The following is an 8,958-nucleotide window of genomic DNA, read 5'->3' on the forward strand; positions in this document are numbered from 1 at the left end:
GAATCGAAACTGTGATCCTATGACCGCGAGTCCGCTGCCCTAACCACCGGGCCATTGCACCTCCACATATACATATATATTCTTGTACTTGTTTCAGTCATTTGACTGTGGCCATGCTAGAACACTGCCTTTAGTCAAACAAATCAACCCCAGAACTTATTCTTTGTGAGCTTGGTACTTTTTCTATCGGTCACTTTTACTGAACTGCTAAGTTATGAGAACGTAAACACACCAACATCAATTGTCAAGCGATGGTGGGGATCAAACACAGACACACACATATACATACACACAATGGGCTTCTTTCAGTTTCCATCTACTAAATCCACTTACAAGGCTTTGGTCGTTTCGAGACTATAGTAGAAAACACTTGCCCAAGGTGCCATGCAGTGGGACTGAACCCAGAACCATGTGGTTGGGAAGCAAGCTTCTTACCACACAACCCCACACCTGTTCAATAAGACTGTATTCTATCCCAGTAAGTACATGTTCTTGTACACTTACTTCAGCAAGCATGTTGAAGTTTTTGACTTACTGAAGGGATGTAATATACCCTAAACATACTTGATTTGTCTTGTGCATGGTAAGACTCAAAAGATCTTTCAATAACTAATACTATTTTTGTCTTCCCCCTACATAGTTTTTACTAGCGAAATTGTCAATGATCTCTGCATGAAATATTTTGACATTAACTGAAATGTTTGTTAGTTATTTTCCTTGGTCATAATGTACTAAAAGCTCACAATACTTAATAGTAAATATTTTGCAATATTGGAATTAGTTTTAGATGCAGTTCTCTTTTGAATTTCTGTAAAGTTAAGTATTTTATTTCGTTTTTGGATTTGGTTTGCAAGATTCTTTATATGAATTCATGTGTTGAAGTATATTCTGTTGTGTCTGGGGAGAGTCATTTTCTTTTTGTGCCTTATAATTTAACACACTCACCGGTAGTCAAGACTATTGAAAAGGTTGCAAGACGCAATGAAAATTTTAGGAAAATAAAAATAAGAAATAAGTGGAAATTTTACTGGTGAGTGTGCTAAATTATAAGTATTTTTATACAGTTCTATATATAAGAGATGAGGAATTATGTACATTATTTACATTTGACGGATATTTCTCCTCATCTTGTTTGTTGTTAACACAATGTTTCAGCTGATATACCCTCCAGCCTTCATCAGGTGTCTTGGGGAAATTTCAAACCTGGCTTCTTATTCCTGAGGTATAATAATACTGAAAAATACCTTAGGAATGAGAACCCAGGTTCAAAATTTCCTCAAGACACCTGATGAAGGTTGGAGGGTATATCAGCCGAAATGTTGTGTTAATAATAAACAAGATGAGGACAAATATCTGTCAAATGTAAATAATGTTAATAGATATTTTAATGTTTTCAATATTGCAAAAATAAGTTTCCTGTTTTCACTACTTTAAACCTTTGTAGCCTCCTTTTTTAGAATGGTTTTTCGAGTGATAAAATTCCTATAGTTGAATTCAAATTTATACTACATTGCATCTGGTTTCATCGAATTGATTTTTGTTATTTATATGCAGTGGCGTCACAGGTGGGCTGATAGAAGAGATAGGCAAGAGTAGTTAGCATTAAGAGCACTCATGAAATACATTCAAATGCGCAGAAGGCTCCATACAACTTGGTGCAATTGCAAGTAGATGTTCTGAGATAGTAGCGAGAGTAAGGATGGAGTTAGAAAATTTCAAGGGTTTAATACCTCAGCTGGTGACAGAAGGGTTCTGTATTTGAATAAAGAGTAGATTGTGTATAAAGTGAGACATTGCATTGTAGCTAAGTGTAGGTTTTGAGTGCAGAGGATTTGTGAAAGCTTGGAAGATATGAGGTGAGCATGATTTACTGGATGTGTTACGTTAGAATGTACAAACAATGGACCACAAATGAGTTGAGAGAAAATGAGAAAAATAGTTTACATGAGGTATATGATGTCGTGTGCAAGAGAAACAACTGTGCTGTTGTTACGGGCCTGTAATATACATGGACTGTTACAATGCAGTATCTCCCTTAAAACACAATCCATCCTTCATTCAAGTAGAGAACCCTTCTATCACCAGCTGAGATATTAAACTTTTGAAATTCTCTCACACCATCCTATCTATATACAAACAAGCTTCTTTCAGTTTTTGTCAGCTGAATCCACTTACAAGGTTTTGGTCAGTCTGGGGTTATTGTAGAAGATACTCCAGCCTTCATCAGGTGTCTTGGGGAAATTTCAAACCTGGGTTCCCATTCCTAAGGTATTTTTCGATATTATTATTCAGATCACTGCCTGGAATCGAACTTGGAATCTTGGGGTTAGTAGTCCACACTCTTAACCACTATGGCTGCGGGATATTATGGAGTGAATTTTACGGCTTATAAATCTAATATTTCCCCATCCTTCCTTAATACAGGTTCCCATATGCTAGTCATATCTCCACTCGGTCTGCTTTAGAAGGTTGTTGTGTCTTAGCATATGTGCTGCTTCTTTTAGTTTTTGTATTTTCCAGTGGTGTTCTCTGTCTATTATTTTAACTTCATCCCACAGGGAGAGGTGGTCTCCATTTTTCTATACGGGATCAGCTACACCCGATTTATCAATATCTTCTCATGTCACAGCTTTGCGATGTTCCTCTACCCTTATTTTTAGGGGACGACATGTTTTGCCTTTGTATAACCTACTACAGCTGCATGGGATGGAGTAAACACAGTTCTTAGTCATATTCTCTTCTATTGGTGGTTTTACTTGAAGGAGAAATTTGCGAATATCCGTCTAATGTAAATAATGTACAAGATCACGCAGTTGGGAAGGCTGCTTTTCAACCCACAGTCATGTCTGCACCTATTGTATATCTTCAGAGTAAACTTAGCTAAGACTAAAACATTAGTAAGTGAAAGACAAACCCCTTGCTATGATCAAGGAAGTCTATACTTGCTACTCAGAAAAGGAGCAAGTAGGAATTTCACATTATGTACCTAATATATACAGTGGACATACAAGATGTGTAGCTGGACCTCAAGCAAGTTAACAATAAATGTAGACTTCATGTGTGGAAAAGTTCACAGAGGTTGTAAGTATCAACACCTCATAGGAAGTACATCCTGTCAAGCACTTGGAAGGCTCCCTATAATTAGTTGACAGCCTTTGTTACTGAGGTGATCTAATTAGCAGTGGGGTGGGTATTCTGAAAGAGTCGCCAGAGTAAGAACGTTCTGGAAAAAGTTCAGTGAGTTAGGGCTTCTTTAAAATTTTAGTGTGTATGAATGACTGAGTTGAAATGAGCAGAGAGAAAAAAAAACTGGACTTGCTGGTATGGACTTGTGATATATATGAGAGTGAGTAATGTATAAAGAAGTACTGTCCACAATGAAGGAGTGGAGCCTGTGAAGGAGGGAGACAAGTGTGTGTGTGTGTGTATATATATTTAAAAATTATGAGTATAATTATAATTAGTTTCAGCAAAAAATTTGCTTTACCACATACCGAAAATTAGAAATAGCAGTTAAAAACTATTTCACTACCATAAGAAAATCTCCCAAACAGTAATACTCAACAACTCACGCAGGTAAAAAGAAAAAAAAAAAATAACGAATCCACCCGGCTTTGATTAACTGTATACGCGTTTTGGAGTTAGAGAGATGTGAAAAATGTAAAATCATATTTCCGCTCTCATTCCCCTAATTCAAGATTTTAAATTTGAGACCACTGAAAAATGAAACATACTTATCTGACCAGGCGACATCAGTATTGAGTATTGCTGTCTGGGAGATTTTCTTATGGTAGTGAAATAGTTTTTAACTGCTATTTCTAAATTTCGGTATGTGGTGAAGCAAATTTTTTGCTGAACCCTAATTATAATTATACTCATAATTATAGAATTTTTGTATAAGTTTACTGATAATGGCTCTTTTAACATACCGAACTATTTGGTAAAATTATTAATTAATTAATTAATTTTGCCCTTTGTTATTATTGATATATATATATATATGTACATAATATTAATTAGAGACAAAACCACTATTATGCAAATCAAACAAAGAAAGACTTAATCCAATACATAAAAAAAATTTTATATAAATTAAATAAAATTAAATTAGAAGAGACACGAAACAATTGTAGTGGCAAATTTAATTTTATTTAATTTATATAAAATTTTTTTATGTCTTGGATTAAGTCTTTCTTTGTTTGATTTGCATAATAGTGGTTTTGTCTCTAATTAATATTATATAATATTTTACTATAAAATTGGATTCAGTCCTAAATCTGATTTTTCCCTGTAAATTTGGATTTATTCCCTAATATTTATTATTATATATATACATATATATATGTGTGTGTGTGTGTGTGTGTATATACAGTAATCTTCAACTATCATGGGTGTTACATTCCAAAACACCCCCGTGATAGGTGAAAATCCATGAGGTAGAAACAGTACTGTACTCTTTTACTTGTTTCAGTCATTTGACTGTGGCTATGCTTGAGCACCGCCTTTAGTCGAGAAAATCGACCCCAGGACTTATCCTTTGTAAGCCTAGTACTTATTCTGTCGGTCTCTTTTGCCGAACCACTAAGTTATGGGGATGTAAATACATTAGCATCGGTTATCAAGTGATGTTGGGGTGGACAAACACAGATGCACAAACATATACACACACACACACATACATACATATATACGACGGGCTTCTTTCAGTTTCCGTCTACTAAATCCACTCACAAGGGTTTGGTCAACCCGAGGCTATAGTTGAAGACACTTACCCAAGGTTCCATGCAGTGGGACTGAACCCGGAACCATGTGGTTCGTAAGCAAGCTACTTATCACATAGCCACTCTTTTGCCTACTGTATGTTTTTTTAAAATTATTTTTATAATTTGTATATATTTTATTATAAATGCAAAACAGCATCACGGAGGAATTGATGTAAGCTTATATAATAAACTGCGAAATGGCGAGGGATTACTGTGTGTGTGCCGGTGGCACGTAAAAAGCACCATCTGTTCGTGTCTGTTGCCAGCCTCGCCTGGGCCCCGTGCCGGTGGCACATAAAAAGCACCATCCGTTCGTGGTCGTTTGCCAGCTCTGTCTGGCACCTGTGCAGGTGGCACGTAAAAAGCACCCACTACACTCACGGAGTGGTTGGCGTTAGGAAGGGCATCCAGCCGTAGAAACACTGCCAGATCTGACTGGGCCTGATGAAGCCTTCCGGCTTCCCAGACCACAGTTGAACCGTCCAACCCATGCTAGCATGGAAAACGGACGCTAAATGATGATGATGATGATGGCTTGACAGGGTCTAATGAGTCAGAAGACTGCATTGGGTTCCAGTGTCTACTTTGGTATGGTTTCTATGGATGGATGCTCTTCCTAACGCCAGCCATTTTATAGTGTGTACTAGGTACCTTACTTATAGTATTGGTAATAGTGAGGTTGCTAAGTAACTTGTATGACAAAATAACTCCTCAACTGAGTGGGAATGTAATAGAGAGGCAGTTGACTTTGTCTGGTGTTGAGAGCCTAGTGATAGAGTGACAGGAACAGATGACTTGCTGCAGTGGAGATATAGGGCTACCTCAAATTATATGAGTGAGTGGGAGTAGTTAGAAAGTGTGATGAAGATGGTGGTGACAAGGTGTAAGAGCATAAGGTGAATAGAAGAGAAAATAGGGACTAAGTCAGGAAGGGTTGGGAGTAGGTTCACAAGAGTGTGAGAGGAGCAGGATTTATAATACAGTTCTGTATTCAAGAGATGAGGAATTATGTACATTATTTACATTTGACAAGTATTTGTCCTCAAGATGAGGACAAATATCCGTCAAATGTAAATAATGAGCATGATTGATGGTTAGAGATGGAGGTAGAAGTTAAAATAATGAATACTGAACAAGGTTAGAGGGGGGTGGTTGATGCTAAATATGAATTTTGAGGGACAGTAATAAGAAACAGAAATGGCTCTGGAAGGACATCATCAAGGCTCAGTTCTCAGTCTCCTTTTGGTCATCATATTCCTCCAAGCCATAAAAAACATGCTATACCAGACATTGGAGCATGATGAAGTCTTCTGACTGATTGGACTCTGTTTCAGCATCCAACAAAATGTTATCAAGGCAGACAGACATTAAAAGATGTAGATGGTGATATATGTATGTCAGCTGTTATCTACATCTGCTGCTTCTTCTATCTCTTTGATACATTCTCATGTCTAATACTTGCCCTTCTATTCACCATATGATGGCTGCCTATAAGACTAAGGATGGCAGGGGATATCACTGTACCATCTTTTCCATGTAGATGCTATTGGACCTCTCTAACCCTTTCATCTCTCACATTCACCCTCTCCACTGTACCATGCTGTCTGTGTAATGAGGGATTGTATTAGACCTACCCATATTTCAATCCCTCACCACCAATGTCCTTAACATTACTTCTCTTGCTCATCATGAAACATGTATAAGGGACACAGCAGGTGTTTGTATTTCATACACTTTACCATCACCTTTTCTTTCTTGGACCACTTGTTACTGACATCAACTACTGAGTCTCACTCTCCAGTATTGTCCATTACCCTTTGTCTCCCTTTACCACTCTCTCACATCTTCCATTATACTCTTGCTTTCATCCACTCATCCCAGTTCTTTGGTTATTGCTTTCATCTTTGCTTTCTCTTCACTCACCTTCTTGCTCACGTTGTTTTGAGTGAATGAATGCATCATAAAGTAAGACTAAGGTTATTCTCCTAGTACTGGTTCCACAATAAAATGTATCTAGTATGATTTGTAAAAAATGGTTGTTCACCATCCGAACGTGGCCGATGCCAGCGCCGCCATGACTGGCTTCTGTGCTGGTGGCACGTGAAAAGCACCAACTGATCGTGACCGCTGCCAGCCTCCCCTGGCACCTGTGCCAGTAGCATGTAAAGAGCACCCACTACACTCATGGAGTGGTTGGCCTTAAGAAAGGCATCCAGCTGTAGAAACACTGCCAGATCAGATTGGAGTCTGGTGTAGCCTCCTGGCTTCCCAGAACCCGGTCGAACCGTCCAACACATGCCAGCATGGAAAACGGACGTTAAGCAATGATGATGATGATGAATGGATGGGGATGATGTGGAGTTGAGAGGATCTATTTGTCTTGTTGAGAACATGGCAGTATCTCTAGTGTTGGTGGTACCTTGGTAAAATGCACCCAGCATGCACTATAAAGTAGCTGGCAGTTGGAAGGATATGCAACTGTGGAAAGCAAGCCAAAACATGAGCAAGACGTGGTTGTCGGATCCACCTAGAAGAGTAAGAACTAACTGATCTATCTAACCCATGCCAGCATGGAAAATTTACATAATGATGATTACACTGTTGTGTAATGTGCATGCTAGCTGGTCAATTTCTTTTTCTGAAAAACCCAGCTTTGCCAGATTGTCACTTCAGCATTTATTAACAAAACCAAGTGCACCAATTATTAGTGGTAAAAATATTAATTTATAATCTGAGTATAGAAAGTGAAGGCTTTGAAGTTGTTTATAAATATCCTCTTCTCTTTGATTTTCAAACAGATACTCACATCAGCAGGGCAACTGACCTCTATGACTGGACATGCTTTTTCTTGTCAGCCCCAAACAACTATATCCAGCATGTTTGCAAGTAGTAGTAGTTTTGATGGGAATGTTCCACCAATATTTTTTGTGTCAATGTACATGAATATATTAAGTAACAGGGAAACTCTAGATTTATCCCAGAACAGACATTGCATTGTATATTGTCTGCATTACAACATAATGTCACGTTGAGAGGTTATACCTTGATAACATTTTTAGGCAACAGTTGACCACATGTATGATGTCTTCCACAGAAATGTGACGTAATTGACATTTTCGGTTACATCTTGGGTCTTCAAGGGCTCACTATTTCTTCTGTTCATTAGGTATTTTAGAGTAATCTGCTGCACTTGGATTGCAAACTCATAGCCTACAAAGTATGATGTAATGCAACAATGGTGATTCCAAGAAAGGCTGCAGTTATGTTGATGGTGTCATCTTCAAAGCAGCAAGCTGGCAGAATTGTTAGTATTCCAGGCAAAATGCTTAGTGGCATTTCATACATTCTGAGTTCAAATTCCACCAAGGTCAACTTTGACTTCCATCCTTTCAGGGTCAATAAAATAAATATCAGTTGAGTTTTGGGGTTGATGTAATTGACTCCCCCCACCTTTCCCTGAAATAGCTGGTCTTGTGCCAAAATTTGAAACCAATATTAGTGTTATCTTCAAGTCTTTGGAAAACATATAATCATACAAATGTATAGTCTCTCTCTCTGATATGTTGGTTGAGCATTTAACATCTGGGTCTTCTTTGAGGTATGGCAGTCCAGCTGTTTTTGGGTTGTATGGGAAGTTAGGAAGAGAGCACTTCCTGAGGAGCTCATTGCCAACATGTAGGATGTTCTCTTTGCTTTTCAGCATGAAGCTTATATATTTATTTTTGCTGGTATTGTTTACATTCGAAGACTTCTTGCCCTGATCCCAAGCCCCTATTTCCATTGTTTCTTAGGTAGACCTTGTTGATATTGTTTCTGCTGAAGTTTCCAGTTGATATCAGGGTCTTGTGGAGTTTAAACCGGCTGTATCCGGCCCGAATAGTCTACACATTTTATGCTCAAACTGGCCAGAACCAGCATCTCACACCTACCCTGCAATGTCATTCTAAAAATAAGCAATTACATCTTTCCTATCTTGAAGCTACAAAATAATATCAGATAAATTTTTTTAAATGTGAATGAATAAGGATTATTTTTGCCAAATTAATCTGAATGCTAAAGGGTTAATGTCTATGGAGTGGATTTCCTCATTCAAATATCTCAAATATTGGTTTCAGCACAGGTACTCTAAATGCATTGTAGGATATCGTCTTGCTGTGAGACATGAACCCCACCTGCCAAATTTTTCTAAATCTGG

The 8,958-nt window shown here is 37.9% G+C and overlaps 1 long non-coding RNA gene across 1 annotated transcript; it reads left to right on the plus strand.

Annotated features, from left to right (window-relative positions):
* The first annotated feature begins 1,401 nt into the window (after positions 1 to 1,401).
* On the plus strand, positions 1,402 to 8,757 carry LOC118763414. Its single transcript, XR_004999168.1, has 3 exons — positions 1,402 to 1,440; positions 1,592 to 1,595; positions 8,615 to 8,757. It is a non-coding gene; the product is annotated as an uncharacterized LOC118763414 (long non-coding RNA).
* The last annotated feature ends 201 nt before the right edge of the window (positions 8,758 to 8,958 follow it).

This window comes from Octopus sinensis, linkage group LG5 (genome assembly GCF_006345805.1).
Source record: "Octopus sinensis linkage group LG5, ASM634580v1, whole genome shotgun sequence".
NCBI lineage: Eukaryota > Metazoa > Mollusca > Cephalopoda > Octopoda > Octopodidae > Octopus > Octopus sinensis.